The 11,962-nt window shown below is 49.8% G+C and overlaps 1 long non-coding RNA gene and 1 other non-coding gene across 2 annotated transcripts; both read right to left on the bottom strand.

Moving 5' to 3' along the window:
• Positions 1-4,944: 4,944 nt before the first annotated feature.
• On the bottom strand, positions 4,945-7,701 carry LOC141929396 (uncharacterized). The gene is made up of 2 exons (XR_012625014.1): positions 7,635-7,701; positions 4,945-6,118 (listed from the first exon to the last, which is right to left on the bottom strand). It is a non-coding gene; the product is annotated as an uncharacterized LOC141929396 (long non-coding RNA).
• On the bottom strand, positions 7,580-7,651 carry TRNAD-GUC (transfer RNA aspartic acid (anticodon GUC)). Its single transcript has one exon. It is a non-coding gene; the product is annotated as a tRNA-Asp (tRNA).
• Positions 7,702-11,962: the final 4,261 nt, after the last annotated feature.

Below are 11,962 nucleotides of genomic sequence, written 5' to 3' on the forward strand. Positions count from 1 at the left end.
AGCACTAAGTATATGCTTCCGTTTCAAAAAGTTTTTTGGTTTTGGACAAATGCAATCCCCAGATATAATTGCCGGTGTATCCAGGCCATGCAAGCAGCTGTTCCCCTTTCCCCCACTCCTCCCTGCCAGGGAAATGCTGGGAGTAGTGAGCTCATCCTGTGCGGGACAGCTTGCGGACACCTCCCTGGCCACATTCAGGATGTGTTACAGGGAATTACTCTTCCACGAAGATGAGACTTAATGTGATGAAAGCTTTTAGATTTAAAGCTGATATAAGCAGCTACCTGAAGAGTGATGGCAGACACATATTGAAACTTGTGCAAGAGGCTAGTTTCTGTTCCGGTGCCTGGTGAGCTGCGTGGGGGGACACAGAGATACCCCAAGTCGCCTGAGGGCAAAGTGGAGCTCCTTGCCACCGGGCCCACAGCAGCTGGGAGCATCACACAGCCTTTAGACACGGCTGCTGCTCAAAGGAAAAATCATCATGGGCAGCTGGGATAGAGACAGCAAAGTAACAAAATCATGTTCATTTTTGTTCTCTTGATACATTTAATGTCACCTCTCACTGCAGTTATGCTGGTAATGCTTCTAACCAAACCTAGAGCTTTTTAATATTAAAAAGCTGTTAAATGTATTTTGTGCCACCTGCAGAGCTCTGCTTTGAGCCTGATCCCAGGGAAGTGTAGTTTTCCTTCTGCTGATGGGAAAAGGTCGTGAGAGTTTTAAAAGGGCAGAAACAAGCCAGCGGAGGAATACTGGTCTTTGCTGCTGTGCCTCCTCCCCATGGCAGCTTTTCTCCCAGACCCATCACATGCCATGAACCGCTGGCGGCAGCTCTGTGCAGCCCCTCTGCTGCGGGCTGTGCCACGGGCAGCACTGGCCATGGCTGCTGCCTGCACCGAGGGCTGCATGCTGCTCAGATGTCTCCCATGGAGAGCTGACATCTCCCCGTGTGGGGACAGCACGTGGTCCTCCCCAGAGTGCAGAATGACCTTCGGGTTTGGCATCTCTAGCAGTCGCAGCCATAGCAGCGCTGGCATGCTCCTGGCATCCTGCACAGACTTGTTTTGCTTCATTTCATTTTTAACTTGATGCCTAACAAGTCTGTAGCAGTCACCTACAATTTCATGGAAATATCGCAGCTGTAAGGAAGAGAATCTGTTTCATAAAGCCAAAAAAAAAAAAAAAAAAGAACAAACAGTCAGACTGTTCACATAAAGGAACTAAAGTACCTCCCTTTGTTTCCCAGACATGACCCTTAAACATGAGACATGCTAAAAATAAAGCTGTGGCTAGGAAAAAGCAGCAAAGTCTCTCCACATTCCTAGAAGATTCTCACATTCACATCTCTGCCGTGGGACTCCTGCAAGGGCGCAAACATTTCCTGAAACATCAGGCCATTTTGAGATGAAGCAAACATCCTCACTCAGCAGATGCGTTTAAGTAACATTGGCATTTTTAAATTATCCAGAACAGTAAAGCAACATATTTGAACAAAAAAAAGCCAACAACTAGTCATTAGAGTCGCTGCAAAAATAATCTGAACCTGTCCATAGTATCAAAGGCCAAGATACAGCTGCTTTTATGTACCATTTAGCATCTTCCTTGTGGAGAAGTTGAACATTTGTGCATCTGGATTTCATCCGCACCCAAATGAGACCGTGGGTGTGATGTTTTAGCTTGAGCTGGCTGCAGCTGGTAACCATGTGTTTGGATACTGCCACTCTTTCTCAGAAATATTTAAAAGGGTGTGTGAGCATATGCATACTGTTAAAAAGATAATTAATGACTTTAACAGCTAAGGTTAAACCTGAGTCATTCTTTTGCCCAGACAGCTTTATTAGCCAGCACAGAGGAGTATTTATTCCCTGTCAAATAAAAGATATACAGTTTGAAGATAAGTGGCTTATCATTTAGCCAAAGGCCTCTCACAGCACTCAAGGCATGCTGTCAGAGCGAGCCAAGAAATATCCTGTCTCTGGAGTGGCACTGAGTGGCAGGGCTAGGCATCAGCATCAAAACATGCTGATAGTCTTGAGTAAGTGGGATGTCTGATTTTTCTGTACACACAAAATTTGGCCATCTCAACTGCTGGACACCAACGTAAGAGATTCCCTTCCCATCTCTAGTCTAACAACTATAGCTGTCATTCCCCAAAACAGACCATGCCAAGGCAGAGGGTTCACTAGCAGAGGGAGGTTATAACGAGATCAGATATCCCTAGTTAACGTTCACAGAGCAAAGAGCTAACCGGCTATCTGTTGTCCATAACATTATTTATAATACCATGGTGGTAAAAGCAGCCTATCTCTCTCTTAGTCCCAGTCATATTCCTCCATTACAAATCGCAACATGGAGGTCGCTTCTTTCCTCCTCAAGAGGAGTGTTCAACTCCTCTTAATTAGTAGGATTAATTACGTAAGGCAGAAACAAACAGCACTGTGTTACAGAACAGAGGCAGATACATTGGTAGTTGCGTTTTCTTGAGCAAGTCAGCTGTCGCTTCTGAGAACTGCCTTTACAGAGAAATTAAAGTAGCAATTACATTTAATTAAACCATTCTGAAACATCCATAGGAAGACTTTAGTCAGCTATTGTAAGCTTATAACACTGAAACGAATAGATGTTCTCCAGCGCTGCGGGTGTGACCCCGACCCCCAGCCGCCGGCTGTCCTACAGCCGCTGGTACTTACCGCCCTCCGGACAGACCCTCTTCATGGTGGGAGGGGGCTGGGGTGCTGCACCCATCTGACTGCTCAAATCGGTGTCTCCTATTTTGGATTTGTTGCTTCCAAAAAACCACAAGCCGGTACATGCTGTCACCTGTATGCCAAACCAGGGGGGACAGCAGGCATCAGCAAAGAGCCTGTGGAGATCTGTAGGACCTAACGTCAGTGTCACAGAGAGGGCAGAAACAGGGAAATGGTCACACACAGGCTAACATTCCCATTTCTTCCCAAGCAAACACATGCTTCCCTGTTGGCAAAGGCAAGCGACCTTCAGGGAGAAATGAATGAGAACCAAGCTACTGACTGCAGCAGTCACAACCCTCCCAGTTCTGGTACCTCTGCAGGGACGAGATGTTTCACGGCAGGGAAAGGGCAGACCTGCATCAGCTTTACTCTAGGGACCACGTAGCCTGGAGCATCGACAGCTGGAAAAACGGAGTCCTGAAAAGGCCCTGGGCCAGAGCAGCTAAAATGAGGAGCCAGCTCAGCCCATCCATGTGAAAGACCTGTCAACATGATGAACTTGCAAAGGTTTGTCTCCCTGCGCTGGGACAAGCTGTTGCTCCTGCAGCTGAGCTGCTGTCAGGAGCTCCCTGCTTCCCATAACCCTTCTCCCCGCTTCCGTCCTCCTTCACTCAGAAAACTTTATGTTATATATTACATTCCCAACATACAGAACCTGGAAATAGCATAGTTATTTGTAGTTTATATGAACAAAGTTTCATTTAATACTTTTGTGAAAAATTGTGGAAATCAGTGGAGCACCTATAATGGAGCCCACTGAAGCCAGGGTACTCACGTGATGGACAGCTGGTTGCTCATCAATTCTTATTTTTCAATCAACTTGTTATTCAGACACCCTTAAGTTATGGATTTCCTTTTAAATTATAACTGTCATATAGGTTTGGCTATTTAAAATTTTGCTTTACCATAATTGTTCTGTGGAACATATGAAACTTCTACACCAGGAGAACAGCAGACAGCCTTCCAATAAGGCTGGGAGTCTGTGCCAGCACAGGGATTTTCACGCTATTTTAAGCATTTACAAGTTGTCTCAAGCCTTAAACGATAAAAACATCAAGTAGTGAGAGTGCACTGAACTCAATATTTTGCTATTCAGCTAGCCTAGTGGGAACATGCTAGTGCAAACATTTAAATGTAAGCACCAGCTGGAGGCATTTCCTTCAGCTGCCGCCACGAGGCATTAACCGGGTGTTAACCAGAACCGCTGGATGCGTGCGAAGGCGAGACCCAGGAGCTGCTGCCCTAGAAGGAAAGGTATTAGCTACAGCCAGGGTGCCACTACGGTGAAGGAACACAGATCTGCTTTAATAATAGCACCAGGGCTGAAGGTGACAACAGATGACTTAAAAGGACCAATGGCAGGTTTTGCAAAAAAAAATTTAGAGGCTTAAGGAAGATTTTATTAAGCCTAAATCATTAAGGAAAACTTTTTTGAGCAGTTTCACTTCATCACCCTGCCAAGGACAGGGTTTGTGGGGAGGAGAGGTACGTACTGGCCAGGGTTACAGAGAGCTCATCACACATCTACGACACATCCCTCTGCTCTTTCAGCCTATTTGCACGCAACACGTCAGGCTCGCAAGTGCTTTTCCTGGCACCGCTGGACAAATAATCCATTTATATGTGATAGAAACACAGCCATACCAAGCACATGGGGCATCAAAGGGCATTTAGTCCTGGCTGGACCAGCTCGCCCACCTACAAACCAGGCTCATGCCATCCCAGCCCACCCCCAGGCTCGGCTGCAGCCCGGCTCTGCAGGCACTGCTGCAGATGCTGTGAGAAGCGCTAAGCTCCAGCTGGGCCAGATCTGAATTCAGTGAAACACTTACAGGCCTGATGAGCACCGGATTGTGTGTGCTGCTGGGGCCAAGCTGAAAAACACAGCACTGCAGGTGCCCAGCCTCTGCAGGCTTTCAGGAGCATCTACAGGTAGAGATCAGAAGCTGGAACAGATGTCGTGCTCACCAGACCCACACCAGCAATTCTGCGTGCTGAGAAATTACTAGTGACGTGTTGGGAGAGGCTGTGCCTTGCAGAGCTGCTCCGCAGGGGTGCAAGGGAGTCATTAAAAAAAATGAACACCTTTTTTAAAAAATAGGGATTGGACAATAATGTTTAAAAAATGAAAGCATATTTTCCAGCAATTTACCCAAAGATTATCCATAGCCAAGTAGCAGGAAAAGCAGAGTCCAGAGCTGATTTCTTTAATTAATTTTAAAAATAAGATGCTCTCAGTTTCCCAGAAAATTCTCTAAAAGGACAATACTGTGCCAAAAAACCACAGCTTTAGTTTTCATAGTCTCAGAATGGTGTATTTATAAGCCTATACCAGGATAAAAATTGACAGCTCAAGAGGATCACATCCCTGAAGACAGGGAATGAAGAGCTGAGAAGCAGGTTATTAGAATGCGTAGAAATAGGACAGGGTAGGACAGCAGCCTTGTATTTCTTCAGAGAACACAGGCATTTCAATGAAATCATGAATGATACTATAAACTAGACTCATATTTCAAATAAACATGTAAGTGACAAGTGTTATTTCAACATGTCTAGTTTCATATCTGTTGAAAGAGCTGTTAAGAAGTCTCTCTAAAAGCACTGGAATTTTTGTGCTCCAGCAACACTTCCCGTCAGCATGAGCTGCAATGACTGGGCAGGAGGCTTTTAAGTGTGACATTTCTTTTAGTATTTTGTTGACAACCTCTTAATTTGGAAAAATCTGTTTTAAACCCTACAATTCAGTAACAAAAGTAACTAGAGACCAGCCCTGTGTTAATCAAATATTGCCAGGAGTGACCAAAAGCCTTATTGTGCCATCAAATCGCATTGTAACATGTTTTTTCATGTTAAACCGCATGTCCTAAACATGAGAACGCACAAAGTGTGAAACCCCTTTACCTTCAACATTGCGTCTGCTCATGAAAGACAATCTCTATGCCAGTGTTTCACCTTTCAAGAAGCAAAGGCTTAACCTTTCCTCCGGACCCACCCCATCAGTTTATCCTCCTGTCACACAGAACTTGCTGACAGCAGGAACATGAACAGCCACCACACACCACAGTCACACATCCAGCAGCAGCTGCATGAGCGTCCTCTGAAGAGAAATGAAACACATTTCTTGAAGTCACTTCAGGTTTCAGAGCATCTGCTCACGAGTAGGATCATTCATGAGCGTGTGCTGCTGTCGACTGTCGCTGCGCTCCCTGTGACGGTGGCAGAAGTTGCCCAGGGGCAGCTCAGGGGTGCTGCACCCCCGTGCCCTGCGGTGGGCTGCGGGCTGGGGGCACACCCCAGGGATGCCCAAACCCCAGTGTCCATGGAAACGCTCCCAGATCAGGCAGGTGTCCCAGAGTACTGCCAAGCTTGGATAAAACAGTTTAACAAAACTTAGAAAATATATTTGGAAGAAACCTTGGAACTAAGTTGAGATAGGTTCACTAATTTAGTGGTTTCAGCCTTCCAGTGAAGCCCGCCTGGAACAAACCAGCACTTCTACGAGACGGGATTGCAGAACCCGGCACAAACTAACAGATGATCACTAACATGGTGATTGAAGCAGGTTTGGATTTCCTTGCTCCAGCAGAGCTAGATCAACCTCTGCAAGCACAGACGAAGGACATGGAAGTTTTCAGGGACAAGCTCTACAACTGGGGTTATAGCTGCGACTCCTATTGCAAACACATTGCTTGGAGTAAAACAATCAATCAAATGAACCCTTGTTCATCAAGAAACTTAGCTGTAAGTATTCTTTCTGTACAAGATGTTTAACAATTCTCCCTGAAAGTTACCGAAGACATTTGCCAAGAAGCCTGTGATGAAAGGGTGTGTGCTGCAGGACCCCTGCACTAGTGGGACCTGCAGCTGGCCCAGCTTGGATTCCCAGTTTCAGTTCCAGAATAACATTTTCAGTCCCACGCACCAGTATTAGTCACCACTTGCAAAGGTGATGAAAACTCTAGAAGAAAAAGCAAGAAGACTCTAAAAGAGACGGTGGGATTAGCTCAGGCACGTGGATGCTGGCAGCCACCAAACACACAGGCCGGCACTGCCGTCGCCCTGGGGCACCCGCAGGGCCTGGCACCAGGACATCCGAGGTCCGTGCCACGCTCCCTCCGACTGGCCCCGGCGGTTTTGCGTCCAGCACTGTCCGGGCTGCACAGCGGAGGCCCTCGCTCTTTCACTGAGTTGATATTTTTTGGATCTAGCTCGGAACAGAAGTCAGCGCTGGGCCTGCAGTAAGAGCCGCTGCAGCTGCCAGACGGCAGCGTGCCTCGAGCGGGGCGGGCTGGGTGAAAACCCCACAGCAGTCATGTGAAAGTTGGCTTTCAAAAATGTGTTTTGGTCAAAATTTAAATGCTGTTTAAATGCAAAGTTTAAACGGCTGGCACATAAATTTAATAATGGAGATGATGAGGAGGAGATGCAGACTTGAAGTAAGGCACCAAATTGTAACAATAAGGGCAGCTTAGGTCTCACACAAATTATCGCGGGTTGTAACAGACCACGGGGTATTTTTAAAAATGAAGGTTGGGGCTCTCCTAGAGCAGGCGCCACAGGCAGGGCAGCAGCTCGCTTGGGGGGACGCTGCGGCCCCGGCTCGGTGGAGCCGCTGCCCCGCACCCCGGGGCGCTCCCGCCGCTGCCGCCCCGCCGGAGCCCTCCTCGCCCCGCACGGCCGGGCCCGCGCCCCCTTCCCGGGGCACCGCCCGCCGCCGCTCGCTGCCCCCGTCGGGGGGCACCGCAACCCATGGGGGACGGACAGACGGACAAACAAAAACAGACCGCGGAGCGGTAGGGCCGCAGCCTGGGAAAATGCAGTAGCCTCTCCCCGTCGGGGAATCGAACCCCGGTCTCCCGCGTGACAGGCGGGGATACTCACCACTATACTAACGAGGAGCGGGAGGCGTTCCCCCGGCTCGTCCTTTGAGCGTCCTCCGGGATCTCTTCCCCCCCCCCCACCCCCCCCCCCTCCCGGTTATAGCGTGGCCTTGCCCGGCTGCCCGCTGCCCGCCTCGCCCTTGTCCCTGTCCCTGCCCCCGCCCCTGCCCCTGCCCCTGCCCCTGCCCCTGCCCCTGTCCCTGTCCCTGTCCCTGTCCCTGCCCCTGCCCCCGCCCCGCCCCTGTCCCTGTCCCTGCCCCTGCCCCGCCCCTGCCCCGCCCCTGTCCCTGTCCCTGCCCCTGCCCCTGCCCCTGCCCTTGTCCCTGCCCCGCCCCTGTCCCTGCCCCCGCCCCGCCCCTGCCCTGCCCCTGTCCCTGTCCCTGTCCCTGCCCCTGCCCCCGCCCCGCCCCTGTCCCTGCCCCTGCCCCTGCCCCTGCCCCTGCCCCTGTCCCTGCCCCTGCCCCCGCCCCGCCCCTGTCCCTGTCCCTGTCCCTGCCCCTGCCCCGCCCCTGCCCCGCCCCTGTCCCTGTCCCTGTCCCTGCCCCTGCCCCTGCCCTTGTCCCTGCCCCGCCCCTGTCCCTGCCCCCGCCCCGCCCCTGCCCTGCCCCGCCCCTGCCCCGCCCCTGCCCCTGCCCCCGCCCCACCCCTGCCCCTGTCCCTGCCCCGCCCCTGCCCCTGCCCCTGCCCCGCCCCTGCCCCGCCCCACCCCTGCCCCTGCCCCTGTCCCTGCCCCGCCCCTGCCCCTGCCCCGCCCCTGCCCCGCCCCTGCCCCTGCCCCGCCCCACCCCTGCCCCTGCCCCTGCCCTGCCCCGCCCCGCCCCGCCCCGCCCCTGCCCCAGGTCACCGCGGTGGCTCCGGCCGCACACGGAGGCTGCTCCCACTGGCGGGGCAGCGGCTGTTCCCCGGGCCCGGCCCCTCTCGCGGGGCGGGTCCTGCTCCGAGCAGCGCGGCCGGGAGCTGGGACCGTCCGTGCTGTTTGAAGCGAAAGAGCGCGCCCACAACGCTGCCCCCAACGCCAGGCTGGGGCTGCGGCGGTTCCTTCGCTAACAGACACACACACCTGCACAGTACCTCTGCAGGATCACACCCCGAAGAGCACGGGAAGAGCTCAGCCCCAGCACTGCCTGCAGAGTCCAGCACACCGCTCTGTTGGTATCGGAGCCAGTCAGGGGACTGCATCTAGGTGTGGAAGAACATGATGCTGCATTGCATCCACTCCCGTGGAAGCAGCATTTCAGAGTTTAAGATTCATCTCTAACACCGAAAAGTTAGAAAAAAAAAATTTTTTTGGTGAAGATTCAGAAACTTTTCTCTCCCCACCAAAACTGCGGCCAACTCTGGAAAACTAGAAAATATACACTGAGAATACAGGGAAAACTCAACAAAACAAACTTTACTTCCAGATTTCACAAGAGTTGACGAAGTTAATGGAAAACATAGAATCACAGAACCATTTAGGTTGGAAAAGATCTTTAAGATCATCAAGTCCAACCATAAACCTAACACTGCCAAGTCCACCACTAAACCACGGCCCTAAGCACCACTCCTACATCATACAAAACCACATGGGGTGAGCATCTAGTGTCACTGTCATGGGCTACAGGCAAGAGGGGACTCCCACCCACCCATCCAGTCAGTTGTATCCAGCTGTAGGTAGAGGAAATCACCACATTGAGGCAGTGCCTGCAGAGCCATGGGTGGGAAATGAGCTGTTATTTTTGTGTCAGGATTAATTTTGGGTTTGTTAGTTGATACAGAGGAAATGGACACAGAGCTGAAGAACAACCACAGCTAGTGAACTGTCACCAAACAGCTTAAAATTAATGCTACATTAATTTCCCAGGCTGGAACATGCTGTGGAGTGTTTTGTAACTGTACATGTGTGCTAAGAGAGCCTCCCGCATACTGCAATGTTTGCCTAAAGCGTCTCGCTTGGTCTGGCAGTGGAGATGTTTGCATTGGCAACTCTGCCCCCTTCCCTGTGCCAGGTCCCAGTTCAAGGGAGAAGAGAAGTTGAAAATGGAGAACTTGAAATCACACACCCTTTATGAGATCCCCAGAGGTCCTGTTCTCACCCCATCAGAGCAAAGAGCAGCAGTCTTTAGTGTGAAAGATGCTTATAACATCTACAAAACATTCCTGGTGGAAGCTGGAACTGATTTTTTAAAAACTGTCCCATAGCAGAACTTAATATTTGTCTGAAGGGTTTTTTACTCCATACTTCGCCATGTCACCATTTTTCCTGTGGTAGCAGAATCAAACCCTAATCCTTAAAGGACATGAGAACTGCAGGACTAAAGTGTTTTTCTGTCTCATGTAGGTCTCAGTTTGAGCTGACAAACACCCATAAAATGCCAGAGACAGCTGGGGTGTTAACTCACAGGTAGGAACAGATTAATTGAGAAAAGCAGCTATGGCCTCCAACTGTCAGCTCTACACCTCATGCAAACGATAGCTAAAGAGGCTGGAAAGCTCCTGAACTGATCCCATTTATAAGTTTATAAGCAAAAGGTCTCACGCTGTTGACATTCGTCACCTTTCACGGTAGATCAGAAACTGGTGTCAAGCCTCAGGCTAGTGCAGGACCTCTGGCCAGAAGGCCTTGCCTGCGGGTCACCCACACTAACACCTGCGAGAGAATGGACTTGGGAAGGGCAGGTGGGTAATGTAAGGCAGACTGGTTTCCAGAGGATGGTGAATGCTGGCTCTTTTAAAAACTGGCTGGCATTAAATACCCCAAACTGAAAGATGAATCAATTGCAATTTTAAAATAAATAAATTTGATGGCAGAAAAGAGATCAGGTTATTAGATGTTGAACACTTGCAATTCCCCTAGTACCAACTTACAAAGTATGGAGTCTTACTGACCATGGGTTGTTTTTGTTTGGGTTGTGGCTTTTTCCTGCCTTATCCTTTCCAGTAAGAACAGGCGTGCTCTACTCTTGGGGTATTTGTGCCCACCATTAGCTCACAATGTGCCTTTCATGAAAAGTAAATAATTTACTAAAGTCTCTGCTTAACCAGGGGACAAATGAGTAACAGCAGCATACTCGGTGGAAAGAAGGAAGAGGGGCATCCATGAGCAGGTTTGCGTTGTCCAGCCCCAGCCATGTCAGAAGCCCTAGAGCTGGCTTCAAAAGGGCAGTTCAGCATTCCCCACGCCCTGCGTGCAGCTCTCCAACGGTGACCTGAAAAGCCTTTCTTAAGGCTTCTACCTACTTGTACTTCCTACATGTTCCCTGGGAAATTGTATTGTCTGCTATCGTCAGTGACTCTCCAGACAGCAAACCAGGCCAAAGCCTGTGATATAAAAAGTACATGAAGAGATTACTTCAGAGACAACTTGATAATTTGCATATCTGGACACATCTGGGTTAGGAAAGACTCACAACCTTTTGTACATTTAATACAACCCCTTCAAAAAAGTGAGAACACTATAGTACTTACAGACTGGAGGCTGATCTCCAAGCTAATAAGCAGCCATAAACCTGTAGATCTTGGTTAAGATTTTAAACCAGATTCATCTGGTGCAGAGTGCTCCTTAAGTGAAATTTAACTCCATGGAAATTAAATGCAGAACTGAGCAAAGCTACTCAACTTCCCCCAGAAGAGGTTACACTTCTCCACTATATCCACCAGCCTGAGATGCTGAAACAAAACATCCTTTCTAGTAAGAAAAGGTACAGACAGGTAGGTGATAGGACTGCTAGGGATTGTCCTGGAGAGAGGTGTATCTACCCAAAATGAGAAAATGCAGAATACTCTGGTTCCTGTTGTCCTGAGCTGACTGTTAGGGACACATGGCCTCTGGCAGGGCCTTGACAGGGAATTCAAGTGAAGGGATAAGCTATAATAAATTGATCACAACAGAAAAGTGATAAGGGGCTATAAATTCAAAACAAAGTCAAATACTGCAGATGACATCAGTTCTGGAGTTAACAGCTAGCACTGCTTCCAGGTCAATGACACTGACTTAGAGTACTTTTTAAAAGCAGCAAACTTCATTGCTGCAGCCAGTTCCTCCAGTGACACCTCTGCTACATCTCTAATGCCACCAGTTGGGTATTAGCTCTTCGCATTTACTGTGCAAAGCACCTCTCCTTGCAGTCCCTTGTGAGCAACACCTGCTCCCTTGCTGCTTCCAGGCTTGCACTCCTCTGCTGCCACCAGACTCTCATAACCAGCCTCTGGCCGAAACTCAGGGCCATTCACCTCGACACCACTCACCCTGATATACCGGTTTCCTACAACAGAACCACCCCGTTCTGTTTGTGAAGCCCTGTGATCCCTGCTAACAAAAGGCACAGAAAAGACTACAGTTGTTGGTAC

The sequence above is a fragment of the Strix aluco genome, chromosome 13 (genome assembly GCF_031877795.1).
Source record: "Strix aluco isolate bStrAlu1 chromosome 13, bStrAlu1.hap1, whole genome shotgun sequence".
NCBI lineage: Eukaryota > Metazoa > Chordata > Aves > Strigiformes > Strigidae > Strix > Strix aluco.